Source organism: Anomaloglossus baeobatrachus, chromosome 8, assembly GCF_048569485.1.
Source record: "Anomaloglossus baeobatrachus isolate aAnoBae1 chromosome 8, aAnoBae1.hap1, whole genome shotgun sequence".
NCBI classification, from domain to species: Eukaryota; Metazoa; Chordata; class Amphibia; order Anura; family Aromobatidae; genus Anomaloglossus; species Anomaloglossus baeobatrachus.
In genome coordinates, this window is record NC_134360.1 from 88,515,222 (window position 1) to 88,535,521 (window position 20,300).

Below are 20,300 nucleotides of genomic sequence, written 5' to 3' on the forward strand. Positions count from 1 at the left end.
GGTCCAAGAAATCCAAAGCGTGAACCCTGAGAGCAAGCTCCCTCAGTTAGCCATAGTGGGGAGCGGGACTCGACTAGTTTTAGGCTACAGGGACCAACCAGAAAGAAAAAAGGTGCCACGGGAAAAGGTCACAGATCAACAGGCAACACCAACAGAAACGTGACGCTAACGTGCTCCCCCTCGGCGGCAGCAATGTCCAGAACTTTGGTTTACTACAGTTGTCGGTGTCAGCGTTATTGGACTGAGTGAGTACGCAAGTGACCCTTACCTCCCCAACGGCACCTCCCTGTCCCCATCCCAGAGTCCCGGGGCATTCCCCCTACCCGTGGAGGGGTTAAACACCTGACTGCCCACTCCATCGCCACCGGATACTCCCAGCCGCAGTGGTGGTACTCCATCTTACCACACACCACGGGTGGCGTCACAAACTCTCAATATATCATACCCCCTGTAAATACCCCCCTTCATTCGAGTGACCGCGAGACCCCCGGGTCCGGACGCCCCTCGAGCCACCGCTGATCTGGATCAGAGCAGCTCGGCTGCTGACACGGGGGCAGCACAGATAAGACTTAGCGATATTTTTTCTGTCGGATGCCATCTGCTATCACTTTTAAAGAAAAGAATAAAATATTTTTTAATTTATTCCTGCCTGAGATCCGCTGGATTCAAGTGTTGTTTTGGAGTTATATGGTCTGGTTTATTTTAAGCCTGTAAGGTGGATTAGGTTTACTTTTCTTTTGTCCTGGTTTATGAAACCTTTAATAAACCAATGGAAGATTTAAAGGGAATCTGTCAGCAGGTTGTTGCTATGTAAGCTGAAGCCAGCATGCTGCAAGTGTTAAAGCAAAACACAAGATGGATCATTGCTCAGACTACAATGACTAAATCTAAAAATTCGGATTGTGTCAGAACGGCTGCACCCAGTAATCAAAGTGATACATCGTTGGGTTCAGGATCTCTTTGCCTACATCCTGAAAACTCTCAAATGTAGCACCAAAACCCTGCTGACAAACTCTCTTTAAACGGAAACAGTTTCCCTTTCTACCCTGTCAAGCAGTCTAGAGAGACGATCAACATCAATATATATATATATATGCCCGGGATAGTAACTATCTCTCTGTTTCTCTCCCATTCTCTGTCTGTCTCCCCCTCTGTATATATCTCTCTGTCTCTCTCTCTATCTCTTTGTCTGTCTGTCTCTTTACCTGTCTGTCTCTGACTGTCTCTGCCTCTTTCTCCGTCTGTCTCAATCTCTTTCCTTGTCTGTCTATCTATCTCTGTCACTTTCCCTGTCTGTCTCTTTCCTTCTCTTTCTCTGTCTGTGTTACGGTTGCTGCGAGCACTGGAGACTATGTCCAGATTTCTTGCTACTGCACATGTGCGAGCGCTGGAGACTAAGTCCAGATTTCATGCTACTGCACATGTGCGAGCGCTGGAGACTAAGTCCTATCTTGGAGCCATTGCACATGTGCGGGTGACATCATCGCTGACACGAGGTCACATGTCTCTGACACCTTCTATGCCGATTGGTCGCTGGTCATGTGCTTGTGACGCCTTGCTCGGTGATAGGCCAGCATGATGTCACTCCTGTCGTTCTGGCAGCGGATTGGCTCTGTGTCCTCCATCTTGGATGAGGCACAGAGTCTATATAAGACCCTGACACACGCCGCATGGCGCTCAGTCCTCTTGGTTCATGCATAAGAGTAGACGCTCTTCTGCGCGTTCCTCTAGGCATTTCTCTGTCTATGCTAGGTGAGCGCTACCGACAGGGTAGCGTTCTTATACCTTACAGCTTCGGCTGCTGTCCGTATCCTTACCTCTTAGGGGAGCGGACATAGGCAGGTGCCTGAGGCACATGGTCTGGCTGGGCCTTGTGATTCGACTCGTAGGTGGACGTTGCCGCTAGGGTAACGTTCCTTATACTGCGTCTGGCAGTTGTTCGTATCCTCGCACACTAGGGGAGCGAACAGAGGTAGGAGCTTTGTGCGGCTTACGCTGCTGTTCGTCTCTTTTGCACCACTAGAAGAGCGGACCTAGGCAGGTGCCATATCTAGTGGTTCGTGTCCTCGCACACTAGTGGAACGAACGCAGGTAGGAGCTTTGTGCGGCTTACGCTGCTGTTCGTCTCTTTTGCACCACTAGAAGAGCGGACCTAGGTAGGTGCCATTTTGCACACATTGCATTTGTCTCTGTGATTATTAACAGAGATCATTCCACACACCCTCCAAGTAAGGGAGGAATTGCTTTACTTACTTATTATATCCTTCTGTGAGTTAACAGAGGTATTGCACTCTGCCATAGTCTGCAGCAAAGTCTTTGCACGGTGGACCCTGACTGTCTGATACTCCTTTAAGTTATTATCAGACAGCCCCCCGTAACATTAGGACTGAGCCAAGGGTCTGGCAGTTATGGCAGAATATCAGCAGTTACACCGTTACATACAAGTACTTGAGTCACGGCTCAAGAGTATAGAGGATAAACCTCAGACCATGGTGACATCCGCACATGATCCTCGACTTGCTCTGCCAAACAGATATTCTGGCGATGCCAGATCATGTCGTGGTTTCATTAGTCAGTGTCAGATACACCTAGAGGTCAACTCTTCTCGCTTCTCTACTGAGAGGTCCAGAGTAGGCTTTATCATCTCCTTACTTCAGGACAAAGCCTTAGAATGGGCAACTCCCCTATGGGAGCGCTCTGATGTGGTTACTCTGAGACATCAAGACTTTCTTGATGCTCTTAAGGCGGTATTCATGGGTCCGCAGGTTACCCATGATGCGGCCCTGAGACTGTTAGATCTATCTCAGGGTTCGTTATCCACTAGTTCTTATGCCATTGCTTTCAGAACTCTGGTGGCAGAACTAGATTGGCCAGAGAAGGTGTTGATTCCTATCTTCTGGAGAGGATTGGCAGGCTATGTCAAGGATGCTCTTGCTACTCGTGAGGTCCCTGCTTCTCTGGAGGACTTGATCACAGTAGCAACGAGGATCGATGTACGCCATAAGGAACGTAGACTCGAGGTCTCTTCCTCACGCCCTAAGCATCGGGCTATTCCAGTTGTTGAGGGTCCACTACCATCTTCCTCAGCATCTGAAACATCTCCCACTCCTATGGAGTTAGGTAATACGTCCTCCAGACTACGCAAGTCTGGTCCTCCTATATGTTACGTATGTCGTCAGGCTGGGCACTATGCCAACAAGTGTCCTAGTCGTCAGGGAAACTCCCTGGCCTAGTAACCATTAGAGGGGGGTTACTAGAGACGTCTTCTGCACCCTCTAAGTGTTGTATCCCAGGTCAGCTCTCGTTATCTGAGAATACATGGCCTATTATGGCTTTTGTGGATTCCGGAGCTGACGGGATTTTTGTGTCCTCAGGATTTGTAAAGGGACACAATATTCCCTCTATCATGTTAGAGGCGCCTATTCCTGTCCGTGTTGTTAATGGAACTATGTTGTCTGACTCCATTACATTGAGGACAGTTCCCTTGCGCCTTTCCCTGTCTCAGGGTCACATAGAGGAGATTTCTTTTCTTGTTTTGCCTGAGGGTATAGACGACGTCCTTCTGGGTCTTCCATGGCTTCGGACTCATGCTCCTCACATTGACTGGGAGTCTGACAGCATTATTAGTTGGGGTTCGAAATGTCAGTCCCGATGTCTTCCCTTACTACCTAAGGTCGTTGCGGTTGCATCAACTGATCTCTCTCCCATACCTACACCCTATTTGGATTTCGCTGACGTGTTCTCCAAACAGGGTGCTGAGGTTCTTCCACCCCATAGGCCGTATGACTGTGCCATAGACCTTATCCCAGGTTCGGTTCTACCTAAAGGCAGGGTTTACCCCCTGTCAATACCTGAGTCGGAGGCCATGTCGACCTATATAAGAGAGAGTTTAGAGAAGGGGTTCATTCGTAAGTCTGTCTCTCCCGCGGGAGCTGGGTTTTTCTTTGTTCGGAAGAAAGAGGGTGATTTGCGTCCCTGCATAGATTACAGGGGTCTCAACGCAATCACAATAAAGAACAAATACCCATTACCTTTAATTTCAGAGCTCTTTGACAGACTGAGAGGAGCTCAAGTTTTTACGAAGTTGGATCTGCGGGGTGCGTATAACTTGGTACGAATTCGAAAGGGTGACGAATGGAAGACCGCTTTTAACACCCGAGACGGTCACTATGAATACCTCGTCATGCCTTTTGGGTTATGTAATGCACCCGCAGTATTTCAGGACTTCGTAAACGATGTGTTCAGAGATTTACTGTTATCCTCAGTAGTGGTGTATCTGGACGACATCCTGATTTTTTCTCCTGATCTGGAGACTCATCGTCAGGATGTCATTCGTGTCCTTTCCCGTTTAAGGGAGCACTCATTGTTTGCTAAACTCGAGAAATGTGTATTCGAGCAGTCCTCATTGCCTTTTTTGGGTTACATTATCTCACAAGAGGGCCTGGCTATGGATCCTGCGAAGCTCTCTGCTGTCCTGGAATGGTCCGAACCTCATTCCTTGAAGGCGGTGCAACGCTTCTTAGGATTCATAAATTATTACAGGCAGTTCATACCCCATTTTTCTACTTTGGTGGCCCCTTTGGTGGCCTTGACTAAGAAAGGTGCTAATCCCAAAGCCTGGTCTACTGAGACATCTCAGGCTTTCGAGGCAGTAAAAAGACACTTTTCAACTGCTCCCGTTCTTCAAAGACCCGATGAGAGTAAGCCCTTCCTCTTAGAGGTTGATGCCTCTTCAGTGGGTGCTGGTGCGGTCTTGTATCAAAAGAACGGTGCAGGTAGAAAAAGGCCGTGTTTCTTCTTTGCTAAAACCTTTTCACCGGCAGAGAGAAACTATACCATTGGGGATAGGGAGCTGCTCGCCCTGAGACTAGCCTTGGAGGAGTGGCGTCACTTGCTGGAAGGAGCGAAACATCCTTTCAGGTCTATACAGACCATAAGAATCTGACGTACTTACAAACCGCTCAGCATCTGAATCCTCGCCAAGCCCGCTGGTCCTTGTTTTTCTCCCGCTTTCACTTCTCCATCAACTATCTGTCTGGGAGTAAGAATAACAAGGCAGACGCCCTGTCTCGCTCTATGCTTTCTACCCAGGAAGAGATTGACGAACCTTGTCTTATCCTTCCCTCCAGGGTTTTTCATACGCTCTCCCCTGTGACGTTAGACCAAATCCCACCGGGCAAGACCTTTGTTCCGCCTGATCGACAGAATGATATACTGTCATGGGCCCACACCTCAAAGGTGGGTGGGCATTTTGGTATTAGGCGGACACGAGAGTTACTGGAGAGGTGGTATTGGTGGCCACACTTAGCCAGCCACGTCAAGAGATATGTCGGTTCCTGCTACTCGTGTGCTCGCAACCGTCCATTACGGCAGAGACCGGCTGGGCTCTTGCATCCTTTACCGGTGCCAGATAGACCATGGGAGGTGGTAGGCATGGACTTTGTGGGTGATCTTCCATGTTCACAGGGACATAGATTTGTGTGGGTCATTACGGACCATTTCTCCCGGATGGTTCATCTCGTACCATTATCGAGAATCCCATCTTCCAGGGTACTAGCCAAACTATTCCTCAAGCATGTCTTTAGGCTTCACGGGATGCCAGATCGTATCATTTGTGATAGAGGCCCGCAATTTGCTTCCCGTTTCTGGCGAGATCTTTGTAGCCTTCTGCAAATTGAGTTGAATCTCTCTTCGGCATACCATCCGGAGACTAATGGTTTGGTTGAGCGTACCAATCAATGTATGATTATATACCTTCGACACTTTGTTGCTGAGAACCACGATAACTGGTCCTCCCTCCTACCCTGGGCAGAATTTGCCCTTAACAATTCGCTGGCTGAGGCCACTGGGCAGACACCGTTCGTACTCAATAATGGGCAACACCCTAGGGTACCGGTACCATTTCCCGCTGCGGCACCTCCTTCTCTTGTGGCCGACTGGGCAACTAATGCCAGAGAGGTTTTGGATCGAACTCAAGAGTCGATCCAAGCAGCTAAGGACCGTATGAAGACGGTGTCCGATCGGTTTCGTCGCCCGGCTCCTGTCTTTTCTCCAGGGGACTTTGTGTGGCTCTCTGCAAAACACGTGAGACTTAGAGTGAGCTCTGTCAAATTTGCTCCTCGCTTCCTGGGTCCTTATGAGGTTCTTCGACAGGTAAATCCTGTAGTCTACCAATTGAAGTTACCTGTCCATCTTAGGATTCATGACAAATTCCATGTCTCACTGCTAAAGCCGGCTATTTTACCTCACACTCGTGAAGTGCACTCTCCTGCCTCTGATTCCTCTCGCTCTAGCTATGAGGTACGAGCCATAGTTGGTTCTAAGATGGTTAGAGGGCGCAGGTTCTTCTTGATAGATTGGGAGGGCTATGGCCCGGAACATCGCTCTTGGGAGCCTGAGGAGGCTGTCCATGCTCCCGACTTAGTTGCCGATTACCTGCGTCGCCGGGAGGGGGGCCCTTGAGGGGGAGGTACTGTTACGGTTGCTGCGAGCACTGGAGACTATGTCCAGATTTCTTGCTACTGCACATGTGCGAGTGCTGGAGACTAAGTCCAGATTTCATGCTACTGCACATGTGCGAGCGCTGGAGACTAAGTCCTATCTTGGAGCCATTGCACATGTGCGGGTGACATCATCGCTGACACGAGGTCACATGTCTCTGACACCTTCTATGCCGATTGGTCGCTGGTCATGTGCTTGTGACGCCTTGCTCGGTGATAGGCCAGCATGACGTCACTCCTGTCGTTCTGGCAGCGGATTGGCTCTGTGTCCTCCATCTTGGATGAGGCACAGAGTCTATATTAGACCCTGACACACGCCACATGGCGCTCAGTCCTCTTGGTTCATGCATAAGAGTAGACGCTCTGTGCGCGTTCCTCTAGGCATTTCTCTGTCTATGCTAGGTGAGCGCTACCGACAGGGTAGCGTTCTTATACCTTACAGCTTCGGCTGCTGTCCGTATCCTTACCTCTTAGGGGAGCGGACATAGGCAGGTGCCTGAGGCACATGGTCTGGCTGGGCCTTGTGATTCGACTCGTAGGTGGACGTTGCCGCTAGGGTAACGTTCCTTATACTGCGTCTGGCAGTTGTTCGTATCCTCGCACACTAGGGGAGCGAACAGAGGTAGGAGCTTTGTGCGGCTTACGCTGCTGTTCGTCTCTTTTGCACCACTAGAAAAGCGGACCTAGGCAGGTGCCATATCTAGTGGTTCGTGTCCTCGCACACTAGTGGAGCGAACGCAGGTAGGAGCTTTGTGCGGCTTACGCTGCTGTTCGTCTCTTTTGCACCACTAGAAGAGCGGACCTAGGTAGGTGCCATTTTGCACACATTGCATTTGTCTCTGTGATTATTAACAGAGATCATTCCACACACCCTCCAAGTAAGGGAGGAATTGCTTTACTTACTTATTATATCCTTCTGTGAGTTAACAGAGGTATTGCACTCTGCCATAGTCTGCAGCAAAGTCTTTGCACGGTGGACCCTGACTGTCTGATACTCCTTTAAGTTATTATCAGACAGCCCCCCGTAACAGTCTGTCTCTTTTCCTCTCTTTCCTGTCTGTCTGTTTCCTTGTGTCTGTCTGTCTCTTTGTCTGTGTCTGTCTCTTTACCTGTCTGTGTCTGTCTCTTAACCTGTCTCTCTCTTTCCCTCTCTTTCCCTGTCTGTCTCTTTCCCTGTCAGTCTGTTTCTTTGTCTGTGTCTGTCTCTTTGTGTCTGTCTCTTACCCTGTCTATGTGTGTTTCTTAGGCTATGTCCGCACGTTGCTTTTTACCTGCTTTTTACCTGCTTTTTTGCTGCTTTTTCAACTGCAGCGTTTAATGCCAAAATGGTTGTGTTCTGCTTTTCAAGCAAAGTCTATGGGAATTTGGGTTTCTTGTCCGCACTTTGCAGTTCAAACTGCAGCCTTTTTGTTTTTGCCATTTGGGTTTTGCACTGCAAAGCTGAGTTTTTGACCAAAGTTCTGCAACAAAAAGGCTGCAGTTTGAACTGCATAGTGCGGACAAGAAACCCAAATTCCCATAGACTTTGCTTGAAAAGCAGAACACAACCATTTTGGCATTAAACGCTGCAGTTGAAAAAGCAGCAAAAAAGCAGGTAAAAAGCAGGTAAAAAGCAACGTGCGGACATAGCCTTACCCTGTCTGTGTCTGCCTCTTTCCCTGCCTGTGTCTGTCTCTTTCCCTGGCTGCATTGTGACACGCCAACATTCCATATAAGGGCGTGGCTGCGCATTCTTCTGAAGTTCTGGTTGAACTGTGGCTCCCAGCTCCATTCACTTTAATGGAGGCAGGATTTTTGGTGAATAACTGTAAAGAGCGGGGTTAAAATTTCCCCTCAAAACATAGCCTATGACGCTCTCAGAGTCCAGAAGTGTGTGTGCAAAATGTTGTGGCTGTAGCTGCGACGGTGCAGAAGCCAATCCCGAACATACACATACACACACACACACACACACACACACACACACACACACAGCATTATATATATATATGTATATATATATATATATATATATATATATATATATATATAATATATATATACACACACACTCTGTATATGTGAGTGTGTGTAATGCATATATATACAGTTGTGCTCAAAAGTTTACATACCCCAGCAGATTTTTTGCCGGGGTATGTATACACACACCAGGGTAGTAAAGACACACGGGGAAATTAACAAACAAAAGGATATAGCCTGAGCACCAGAGCTTGACTTGCAAACCTTCCTCAAAGGTAGCCAGGACACAAGTGAATTTGTATCTTCAGCAGGGAATGCTTTGATACACCACTATTTAAAGCTGAAGGGCATGACTACTTAGTAAGTGCAGCTGATCACTCAGCAAGGAACTGCTTTGGAAAAGCTGCAATAGCAAAACTGGCACTTAACCACATCATTGCCAAGAGAAATGAAACCCATTTAAATGAAGAGAGGCAGATGAAAGGCTACAGTCTAAAGGCTGTCACTGGTCTCAAAATGCAGGGAGACGATCCTGAGACTTCCACTGTCTGCTATAAAAACAGTGACTTTAGTGGTGGTGGATAGGTTTAGCAAAATAGCACTTTTCCTTGCCTTACCTACCCTCCCTAATGCTTGTGAAGCTTCACATGGTTCCCTCTGATGTGGTGTCAGATCGGGGGACCCAGTTTGTATCTAAATTTTGGAAGGCCTTTTGCTTTGGTCTGGGGTGTATTTATCCTTTTCTTCAGCTTTTCATCCTCAATCGAATGGCCAGACCGAGCGCTTAAATCAAAGTATAGACGAACCTTAGATACATTTTGTGTCTGAGAATCAGGAAGATTGATCATCTTACTTACCTTTGGCAGAGTTAGCATTAAACAATACTCGTAATGAGTCCTCAGGTAAGTCACCATTTCTTGGTAAATATGGTTTTTACCCTCAGTTCTGTACTTTCACTAGAGATGGGTCTTAACAGGTTCCTGGGAAATAATGATTTTCTTTGTCGCTCCCTTCTGTTTGGGAAGAAGTACAGAACAACCTGAAGGTTATGGGTGACAGATACAAACACAGACCTATATGTGAATGACTGTATGGCTTTCAACCAGAAATATTAAATTGAAAATTCCTTCTTGGAAACTAGGTCCTAGATTCATTGGTCTGTATAAGGTAATCGCTGTTATTAACCTTGTGACTTTTTGCCTTGAGTTACCTCATGGATTTAGAATTCACAATGTATTTCACAGATTGTTGCTCAAGAAATATATGTTGCGGCTTCTGAATCATTACGTTTACTGCCATCTCCAGTGTTTGTTGGCAGTAATTTAGAATTTCAGGTGGCTAGGATTATTGATTCCCATTTTGTTTGCATGTCTATCCAATACTTGGTACACTGGAAGAGAGGATATGGTCACCGGGCATCAGAAGTTAATGTCAATAGGTTGTTGCATTCCTTCCATGCATCCCAACGGGACAAACCTGGTCCTAGGGGTCCATAGGCCCCTTGTAGAAGGGGGGTATTGTCACAAGTGTGTCACGGAATCATGTGACCTAGGGGGGATCCTGTATCAGAAGGTCACAGCATTTAGTTGATCACAGATCCTCTTTAGTGCCTGCTAGTCATTTATCCTGAGTAGGAGCTTAATTAATTCCATATGGTGCTCAAGGGGTTAAGGTTCTGCTGTGATTGACATGTAGTTGTTAATCTCATCTACAGCCACTCCCTTCTGCTATATAGACCTACTCTTTACTCTCTCTATACTGGCTATAGTTCATTCTATGCTGACCTATGAAGGAGCTGTCATTGAAAAAAGCTGTGGTGATCTTTCCAGGTAATGCAGTGGAGTCCCTCTCTGGAGAAGAATTGGAGATTGTTTTATCTTCATATAAGTAGTAAGACTAGTGTCTTGCTGTGCTGGCCTGCGCATTAGTCACGTTAGTCCAGGGTCAGCCAGGGCCTAGGCACATGATTATATGGCGCCCTGGGCAAGCCAGGATGTCACAAGCACTACACCAACACACCCCACACTCCCGGTCAGGCACACCTAAGTCAGACAAAAACCCTTGTTGCCTCCCTCCAGGGGCTGATGTTCACACCAGGGGGTAGGCCAGGCGGTTGGTCCCGCCCACCAAGGAGTTCACAGTCCTGGAGGCGGTAAAAAGAGTCAGTTTCAGTTGGGAGGTGAAAGAGAGAGAGAAGTGAAGTGGTAAAGGAGCAGACAGAAAGTGGTCCAGGTGTGTGGCCCGGACAGAACAGCAAGGTTGGCAGACGGTGGTGACCGTCTGCAGGAGAGGCCTATTGGAGCTAGCCGTAAGGACCGTGGACGGGCGGTGGCCCGGCGGTACCGGACCGGTACGCAAAGAGAAGCCAGCACCATCCGGCAGGGGCTTACGGAACCCGACAAGGCTAGGAGTCGCCGTGCAATTTGTCAAATCCGTTAGCGAAGGGAACCTCCTGGGTTTCCCAGCAGCCAAGTCCCGACAGAAGGCAACAGTCCAACCGTTAGAGGGAAACACAGTCACCGCCAAGGCTAAAGTTCCCAGGGCCAGAGCCTGTGGGCAAAAAGGGCTCCTTCAGCAACCTTCAAGCTGGGGAGCGGGTTTCCGGTGGGAACCCATTGGAACCGTTTACACTACACAGGTGCAGGGAAAGGCAGTCACCATCAACCTGCCGGGAGGAGAAACACCGCAGCCATCTGTGGGACCCGTCCATCCAGCCGTTTGTTTTATCGGAGACTTTGTGTACATCATTGGCTGAGTGAATACCACCGTGCCGTGCGGCACAGCGCTGCCCTCGCCACCCTGCACCTCGCCAGGCCCCGTAACCCGCCTGCCATCCATCCCTACCCCATCACCGGGCCCCGGGACAACCAACCCCCTACCCACGGAGGGGAGAACTAACATCCAGGCTGCCCCCTGTCATCGCTCCCGGGATCCCCGTCCAGAGCAGCGGTGGTGTCACCACTCTCACCACAACCGTGGGTGGCGTCACGGACAATATCAAATCCCCACAATCAATCCTCCCTTTTCACTCACGGGCGAGGAACGCCGCTCGAGTCCCCGGGATCCGGCCCACCGCTCGAGCCACCACCGAGCAGCAGCAGCCGGACCCGAGCAGTGGGAGAGCGCAGCGTCCCCTTCTCCGCCCGCGACAACTTGGCGTCACGAACAGGGTCTTACCGCTCTGCCATCTGGTAGAGGTGCGCCTTGTGACCGCCGGAGGTGTCCGGCCGAAAAATTTGAGAAGCCGCCATCTTGGGCGCGAAAAATTCCCGCTCAAGCGTCTCTTCGAGCAGTGGTGGCGCGAAGGCCAAAAAAACGCCCCTGTAGAGGAGGAGCCGGAAAAGAGACTAAGGGGGACTGATGGCGTCTGGCCGCATGTAGCCCGCGGCTATAAAAGCAGGGACGCCAGGACCCTGCGGCAATCTTGTTGCTGGTTCATGGAAGAGGCCGCCAGAGCCATGTTTCTGCCGTCCCGCAGCACCGTAGCCCCTGCGCCTGGAACCACGGCGTGGGTGGAGGTCCGGACCGCTCAGCTCCAACAACGGCTGCAGGTCAAAATGCAGCTCCTCCTGGAGGAGTGGGAGGCCGACATGGCGGAGGTTGTGGCGACCGTGCGGAGACGCGAGGAGGAGGGAGTTTCGGAAGGGAGGGTGAGTGACCCACGCCCCTGTACCCCTATTGGGTCGGTCATCGCGGCCGAGGGACCCGGTCCATACCCGCTCGCCCAGCTACCTCCCCCGCTACCCGTATTGGCCGCCGCGCCCCCGCCACTGGGCCCTCTACCACCGCAACCGGTAGCGGTACCCCGCACGTCCGCCCAGGCGGATCGGCCTGCAGCCGGAGCCCGTGGCCGATCGGAACTACTTCCGTGGAAGGTGCCAAAGCCTGAACCGGAGGTATCTGCGGAGACTTTCCCCGAGCCTGAGCCGACAGGCCGCTCCTTGCAAGAGGCCTGGCGGAAGAGGATCCCTGCACCCATCCCCCACACCTCGGCTGAGGTTGCGCCGGGTTGCCGCTGCAGGGCAGCACCCCAGGCCAAGTCACCGCGGGACCTTCCACACAGATTGCCAGTGGTGGGCAGTGTCCAGAAGGTCTCGCGGGGCCAGACCCGTGCGCCGGAGCTCGCAGCAGCCCCGTATTGGGACAGGGAGCCGACACCGCTGGGCCCGGAGATCGCGGAAAGGGAGAGGAAGAAAGCAGAGTTGGTGGCCCGCACGATCCGGGAAAAAGAAAGCCTCCGGCAAGCGACCTTCCGTGTCCGGGGCCCCCTGTATGAAGGGCAGGTGAGGTGGTTTGATGTCCGCCGGGGCTATGGCTTTATTTACGAGCCGGGCCTGGAGGCCGAAGTCTTTATAGCCCGGCGGGATGTCAACGCCCACCTGCCGGAGGAGCACCCAGGCCGCAACCTGATGCCGGGAAACCTGGTGCAGTACACCCGGCACTGCGGGGAGAGGGGGTGGTTCGCGTTGGATGCAAAGTTGACGGGCAGCCAAGAGGCCCGGGTGTCCACCACGTCCCCTCCCCCAGCCGAAACTGAAGAGTCTGAGTAATGGCAGCAGAGCCCCGCTGCAAGTTGTCCCCGTTGGGACCACCAAAGTACCGTTGTGAAAGTTTTGAAAATGATAAGTGAATGATTACCGAGATGTTACCTGATTTTCAACCCTGATTTGAACCGGTCATGGCCGGCAACTGTTGTCCCCGTGGGGACTGTTTGCAATCAATGCGTAGAAACTGCTACAGACAAGCCCGAGAACTGGCAGGGCAACCACGAACTTGTGGTGTGTAAATAAAAATGTTTTTATGGCTAAACCGTGACCGCCTCCGGAGAGGCTGATTTGGAGGATGGGCCTGGAGGGAAGTGATGGCCCAGGCCCGCCACTACCGCAACCGGTGGCGATCCCCCGGGGGTTTCAGGGGTTCCCCATGGACGTGGGTCCCCTGAAAAGGACAGAACTCACTCGGGTAACTTGTGCTCGACTGGGGTCAAGGGGTGTTGCCCATTTGCTTAGGGGCAGCATCAGGGCCAGGTTACTTGGGTGGGAGAGAGCGGAAGCCATTACCGTTAGCAACGTTTAAGTATGTGCCTCCCGATGTGGGAAGATTGAAAAATGTTTTTATATGTTTTACCGTTTATCTTTTTCAGTTGTGAAAATAAAACCGGTGATGGACGGGCAGCCCGCGGACGGTCTGCATTTTACTAAGGGGGAATGTGGCGCCCTGGGCAAGCCAGGACGTCACAAGCACTACACCAACACACCCCACACTCCCGGTCAGGCACACCTAAGTCAGACAAAAACCCTTGTTGCCTCCCTCCAGGGGCTGATGTTCACACCAGGGGGTTGGTCCCGCCCACCAAGGAGTTCACAGTCCTGGAGGCGGGAAAAAGAGTCAGTTTCAGTTGGGAGGTGAAAGAGAGAGAGAAGTGAAGTGGTAAAGGAGCAGACAGAAAGTGGTCCGGGTGTGTGGCCCGGACGGAACAGCAAGGTTGGCAGACGGTGGTGACCGTCTGCAGGAGAGGCCTATTGGAGCTAGCCGTAAGGACCGTGGATGGGCGGTGGCCCGGCGGTACCGGACCGGTATGCAAAGAGAAGCCAGCACCATCCGGCAGGGGCTTACGGACCCCGACAAGGCTAGGAGTCGCCGTGCAATTTGTCAAATCCGTTAGCGAAGGGAACCTCCTGGGTTTCTCAGCAGCCAAGTCCCGACAGAAGGCAACAGTCCAACCGTTAGAGGGAAACACAGTCACCGCCAAGGCTAAAGTTCCCAGGGCCAGAGCCTGCGGGCAAAAAGGGCTCCTTCAGCAACCTTCAAGCTGGGGAGCGGGTTACCGGTGGCAACCCATTGGAACCGTTTACACTACACAGGTGCAGGGAAAGGCAGTCACCATCAACCTGCCGGGAGGAGAAACACCGCAGCCGTCTGTGGGACCCATCCATCCAGCCGTTTGTTTTACCGGAGACTTTGTGTACATCATTGGCTGAGTGAGTACCACCGTGCCGTGCGGCACAGCGCTGCCCCCGCGACCCTGCACCTCGCCAGGCCCCGTAACCCGACTGCCATCCATCCCTACCCCATCACCGGGCCCCGGGACAACCAACCCCCTACCCACGAAGGGGAGAACTAACATCCAGGCTGCCCCCTGTCATCGCTCCCGGGATCCCCGTCCAGAGCAGCGGTGGTGTCACGAATATCACCACAACCGTGGGTGGCGTCACAGATAATATCAAATCCCCATAATCAATCCCCCCTTTTCACTCACGGGCGAGGAACGCCGCTCGAGTCCCCGGGATCCGGCCCACCGCTCGAGCCACCACCGAGCAGCAGCAGCAGGACCCGAGCAGTGGGAGAGCGCAGCGTCCCCTCCTCCGCCCGCGACAATTACATACGGGAAGAAGGACCAGTCTAGGGATGTTGGGGAGCTCTGGGATCAGCCACAGATGAGTTAGGTGGTGACCCCTCTCCTCTCTCCCTATCGTCAGGGCCTTAATTTACATCTTCTCTGGTTTATACCTCCTCTTGTGCCACACACCGAGATTTCCCTCTTTACAAAGTAACAGATATTTACAGATGCATTGCAATTATTAACCTATCAAACTGTATTTAGTATTGCAATGTTTGTTTCCTGTAAATGTATAACAATAGATTCCATATGTATAGAAAAAAAATGTACAGAGGGTGAGACACATATGGCATAGGGATAGAATTGGGATAAAAATCATCCCTTTCTGTTTTTCATACACTCATTTGAACTCAGCCCTACAGGCATAATATACTGCAATACAGAAGCAATGCAGTGTATTAATGAAGTGATCAAAGGATCTCAGGGTAAAGTTCTCTATGATCAACTAAGGGTATGATCCACTAAGGCTCACTGTGTTGTTGCAATGGGCTTCATACAATTTAATCAGAAAGGCAGAATGAAGCCCCAGCAGAGCCATAGGCATAGTGACCCATGATTAAGTTTTGTAGTCAAGGAGAGGTTAAGTATAGTGAACAGATTATTGAGGCTGTTTTGTTGGGTCAAAAGTTTAAAGGGTGCGGAAAAAGAGGGGTAGTTGTCAGGGAGACCAGGTATGTATACAGCTAGGAGATGGGTGGGAGCTGCTGCTGGTAGCAGGTATGGAGCAGCTGTTTGGATGAGGATGCAGGAGATGGTGGGAGGTCCAGTGGCTGAGGGTGGGGCCATTCTACCTCCAGTCCAGAGAGCACACAGGGACAAGCCAGCCACAGGAGCATCTTGCAGCTGACATGGCTCCTAGGCCCTGGCAGCACAGCACTAGCCTCTCCAGGGACCCTTCTCAGCCTGACCTGCATCCTCCTGCCTCATGCCGCAGGTCACGATGTGGGAGGAATCCATTCAGGCAGACTAGGCCTGTGGAGGTGAAAGAGCCCTGTGATCAAGCCTGCTGCCTTCAGTTTTTCAGTCTCTAACAAAATGGCGGTGGTCCTAAGGACTATTGTTGATATCCGTTCTCTGGATTTAAGGAACTATTTTAAGGACTATGGTTGCTGTAAGACCATGGACGGAAGAAATAAAAATAATTGATGATGATCTAGACATTCAACCTTGGAGACTTTAGATCAGGTACATAGGTTATGGTTGTGTGGCGCCCCTGAGGCTTCCGTCGCCACAGAGATATTGCACCTCAGCCAGAGGTGTGATATCCCATCCCGGGTAAGAATGGGGTCAACTACCGGTGTACAGACAAAACTTACACACACCAATTGGTAGGCATACACTGGGTCAGGGATAGTGGCAGCAACCCCCGTAGATGTATTCACGGGGCCATAAGTCCCATTTCTGGCCCCAATAGTGTGGGTGGGGCCTAGTCAGTAGGTGTGTGGGGGGAGTCAGAAAGTGAGAGTAGACAAAGGGAACTAGGAAGTTAAAAGCCAGTGAGTCTGGGCAGTCTAGTCAGCCTGTCAGGCAGTGAGAGAGAAGGAGTGAGGAGGTGGGCTGTCAGGAGAGGACAGCAAAGAGAAAGGACAGAGACGGAAGGAGGTTCCTGGTGAAGATCCTGGGGTCTAGTTAGGCCCAGGTGACACCCAAGGAAAGAAAGGATTTCAGGGCCACGCAAGGGCAATTGTCCCATGACCTGTACCACTGATAACATCGGGTGGAGGGATCTGGCTGCATTCAGGGACGGTCCCTAGACAGAGGGAAGAAAAACAATTCCTCAAAAGTAAAACCGAAGGCCTGGGAGATCATTGCAAGTGCCCAGGGCCACATCCCGCCACAGACCCCCGGTGAAGAGGGCAAGATACGATTGATGTCAGCCCCCTTTGTACAGGCCCTGTGGTGGAGGCCAAGACCATCTAAAACAGTTGAAGGCAAGGAAGCCAGTCAGAAAAGGACACACACAAAAAGGGGTACACCGGGACTGACCCTTGACCTATCCGGGATCGGCGGCGGCCCCTGACAGTGGATCCTGGCATTCCGCGGGTAACCGGGTAGCTACCGCATTGAACTGAACAGTGAGTAAACATCTTGACTGCAAGCTGTGTGTCGTCTGGTTTATCCTACACCTCGTCCATAAACACCATAGACTTTACCAAGCACCAAAAGGTAGCCCCTGGGTACCCGCTCTACCTGTGGAGAGCAAGAAAGACCTCAGCTGCCATAACATCAGCCCCGGAGGTCCCTTCCAGCAGCTGCGGCTCCATAGCTGCAAATTACCACAGGTGGCCTCACGAATATTCATATAAACATTATCATCATCTCCCCAATACCGCCATTTTACCTAACTCCACCAGGGTCACGGAGTCGGGCCCCGCCACCGCTGACTACCCCGGACTAATCCGGCCCGACGCCGAGTCACCTAAGGCCCTGGGGTGGGCGAGTCAGTTGGCAGCACCAATGTGCATTGTATCTGAAGACGAGGACAGTGTGGTTAGATATTGTGCTCAAGAAAACTTAGCGCGCTGCTCAGTCTGTTAAAACTATCAATTAAATCAAAATAATTCTGAACAGGGAAATAGGTATTTTGTACCATGGAATGTGTGGTAGTAAGGCCTAAGGATTTGGATTCTAACAAGTGTAATTTGTGACAGAATGACGAGGTTCACTGGAATGCAATAGGGATTTATCGGCCTTGGAAATTCAAAAAGGTGTGGTGTGAGCACTGATGTTGGGTTTACTCACATTATGAGGAGTCATGTAATGCTTGCTGTGGCAGTGTAAAGGGGATTCTTGGAGTTGGTGGCAAAATTGTGGTGGGGGGGTTTGTACATCTGGTGGATGGTAACCTTTCGTTATGTTTAGAGTTTGACTAATAGCCTGGCAGATTTTTGGCCACTTTAGGGTGGGGTCTCTGGGGGTCTATGATATGGAAATGGTTTGCCAGCAAAAGCAGTGCCCCTGATCCTGTAGTTGCGACTGGTGGTAATTCTGAAAGGTTTTATTATTATATTGGTTTCCGCCAGGTTTTGAAGCTCAAAGAATCTTCTTCCTTCATGTTATTTATTATTGTAATGTTTTTTATAACAAAAGCAGATTTCGCAAAATTAATTGAATTGGTGGTTTGCTCTCATGCCTCGAATTTGGTCCAGCAGCATCCTCTGCTGTGGTTCGTTTCCCTCTCCACTGAGCCACAGTCGGGATCAATCACTGTTCTGGTTCTGAACATTTTGATTGTGTGTTCACTGCCTTTCTACCAATAACAAATAAATGGTTTGCACTCAGGCTGAGTTGAGGATGGTGCTAGTGAAAATGGGGTAATACCCGAAAGTCATGTATGAATAAATTCACTGCACTCGTTATTGAACGTGAAATAATTTTTAATGAAGCGTGGAAAAGAAAAAATATCCGACGTTTTGACCCACCGGGTCTTTATCAAGTCGCTATAGTGAAAATACAAACATATAATAAAAATTAAAGAAAGTATATACAGTAATTCCTAATATACAATATAAACGTATACAAAATATATGCAGATAAAACAGATCAAAATATCAAGTCCAGGATATGGTGGTATGTAGATATGGGAACAGTTGCTATGGCAACATAGTAACAAGTAGAATTTTATATTCCGTTCAAATTACAAGTATCATATTTATATGTTAACTGCTTATAGACACAAGAAATTTGATGTAAAATCATTAAATGCTGGAGTTTGAATAGCATCACTGGGGCATAATGGATAAACAGGAGAAATGCACACAATAGTAAGTACACCGGCAAGGATTTACCTGTCTGATAGGTGACTGTATAAGGTGAGAAATATAGTGCACTGAAGCACTAAGACAATTGAAAAAGGTGCCTGGTGAAATAGAACAAAATCAGTGAATGTAGCACTAAAGGCGACTTTACACACTGCGATATCGGTCCCGATATCGCTAGTGTGGGTACCCGCCCCCATCTGTTGCGCAACACGGGCAAATCGCTGCCTGTGCCGCACAACATCGCCCAGACCCGTCACACATACTTACCTGCCCGGCGACGTTGCTGTGACCGGCGAACCGCCTCCTTTCTAAGGGGGCGGTTCGTTCAGCGTCACCGCGACGTCACAGCAGCGTCACTGAACTGCCGCCCAATAGAAGCGGAGGGGCGGAGATGAGCGGGACGAACATCCCGCCCACCTCCTTCCTTCCGCATAGCGGCCGGGAGGCAGGTAAGGAGAGCTTCCTCGTTCCTGCGGCGTCACACATAGCGATGTGTGCTGCCGCAGGAGCGACGAACTACATCATTACTGCTGCAGTAACGATAATCGAGAATGGACCCCCATGTCACAGATGAGCGATTTTGCACGTCTTTGCAACGATGCAAAATCGCTCATCGGTGTCACACGCAGCAACATCGCTAATGCGGCCGGATGTGCGTCACAAATTCCGTGACCCCAACGACTCCGCATTAGCGATGTCGCAGCGTGTAAAGCCCCCTTTAGAAATAAGAAATTGTAGTTAGAATAGAACAAAGTGCTCATAATTACCTTAGAGATAAGATGTGCAAGCGCAGCCATGCCGTTGCTGGAGAATTCTAGTGTATTAGAGATAAGAGACGAGGAGGGGGAGTATATATCCCAGATTGACTGGCATAGCAGCCAGTCAGGAGAGAGAAACAGGTAGGCTCGGCACATACCATGTGCTCCAGCGTCAGAATGGAAGACATGGCAGGCAGGACATTAGAGCAGGGGACACATGCGTGGTAAGAGGGATTTGGGACTTAGAAAATGAAAGAGAAAGAGCGCTGGATCACAGGAATGGGGAAGCATAATAGGGTGGTTACAGGATCAGAGATGAGTGTATAGATAAGGAGTAGATTATGTACGACATGAAAAATAAGGAATAAAGAAAGATGAGAGAAAAGAGGGGAATTGATATGAATAATGAGTGTATAGATACGGAGTAGATTATGTAGGACATGAAAAAATGAGGAATAAAGAAAGATGAGAGGAAAGAGGGGAATTGATATGAATAATGGATGTGCATATGTATATGAATCCACTTGTATGTGTGAAAGAAATAAAAATAAAAATAAAAGTAAGAATAAAAATAAAAATGATAAAAATAAAAATAAAACATAAATAATGAAAAACAAGGAATAATGAATAAAAAATAAAAATAGTGAATGAAGAAAAGGAAAAAATAATAATAATAATGATAATAGGAAAATCAAGGGAAAATAGGGAAATAAGGATGCTGATGAATTGATAATCCAGAATGAGAGAGAAATAGAAAAAAAAAAGGTGTTTACAAACAAGTGTTTACAATGCTGTTGTCACGCTCCCAGTGTCCCAGCACCACTCCTTACCCACTGATCCACTCCATGTGTCCACCAGTCATGGCTGCCGCTCCCGCTCCTGCTCCCCTGACTCCTGCTCCTGGTCTCAGGAGTCTGACTTT

The 20,300-nt window shown here is 49.9% G+C and overlaps 1 protein-coding gene and 1 long non-coding RNA gene across 2 annotated transcripts in view; one reads left to right on the forward strand and one right to left on the reverse strand.

The window, feature by feature from the left end:
• LOC142249908 (uncharacterized) overlaps window positions 1-9,464 on the reverse strand; it is a 51,439-nt gene extending 41,975 nt beyond the window's left edge. Inside the window, exon 1 of the long non-coding RNA XR_012725106.1 lies at window positions 9,317-9,464. This is a non-coding gene — a long non-coding RNA (uncharacterized LOC142249908). The remainder of the gene's footprint in view (window positions 1-9,316) is intronic.
• Window positions 1-20,300, forward strand: part of MEI1 (meiotic double-stranded break formation protein 1) — a 902,984-nt gene that overhangs the window by 444,719 nt on the left and 437,965 nt on the right. The window lies entirely within an intron of this gene.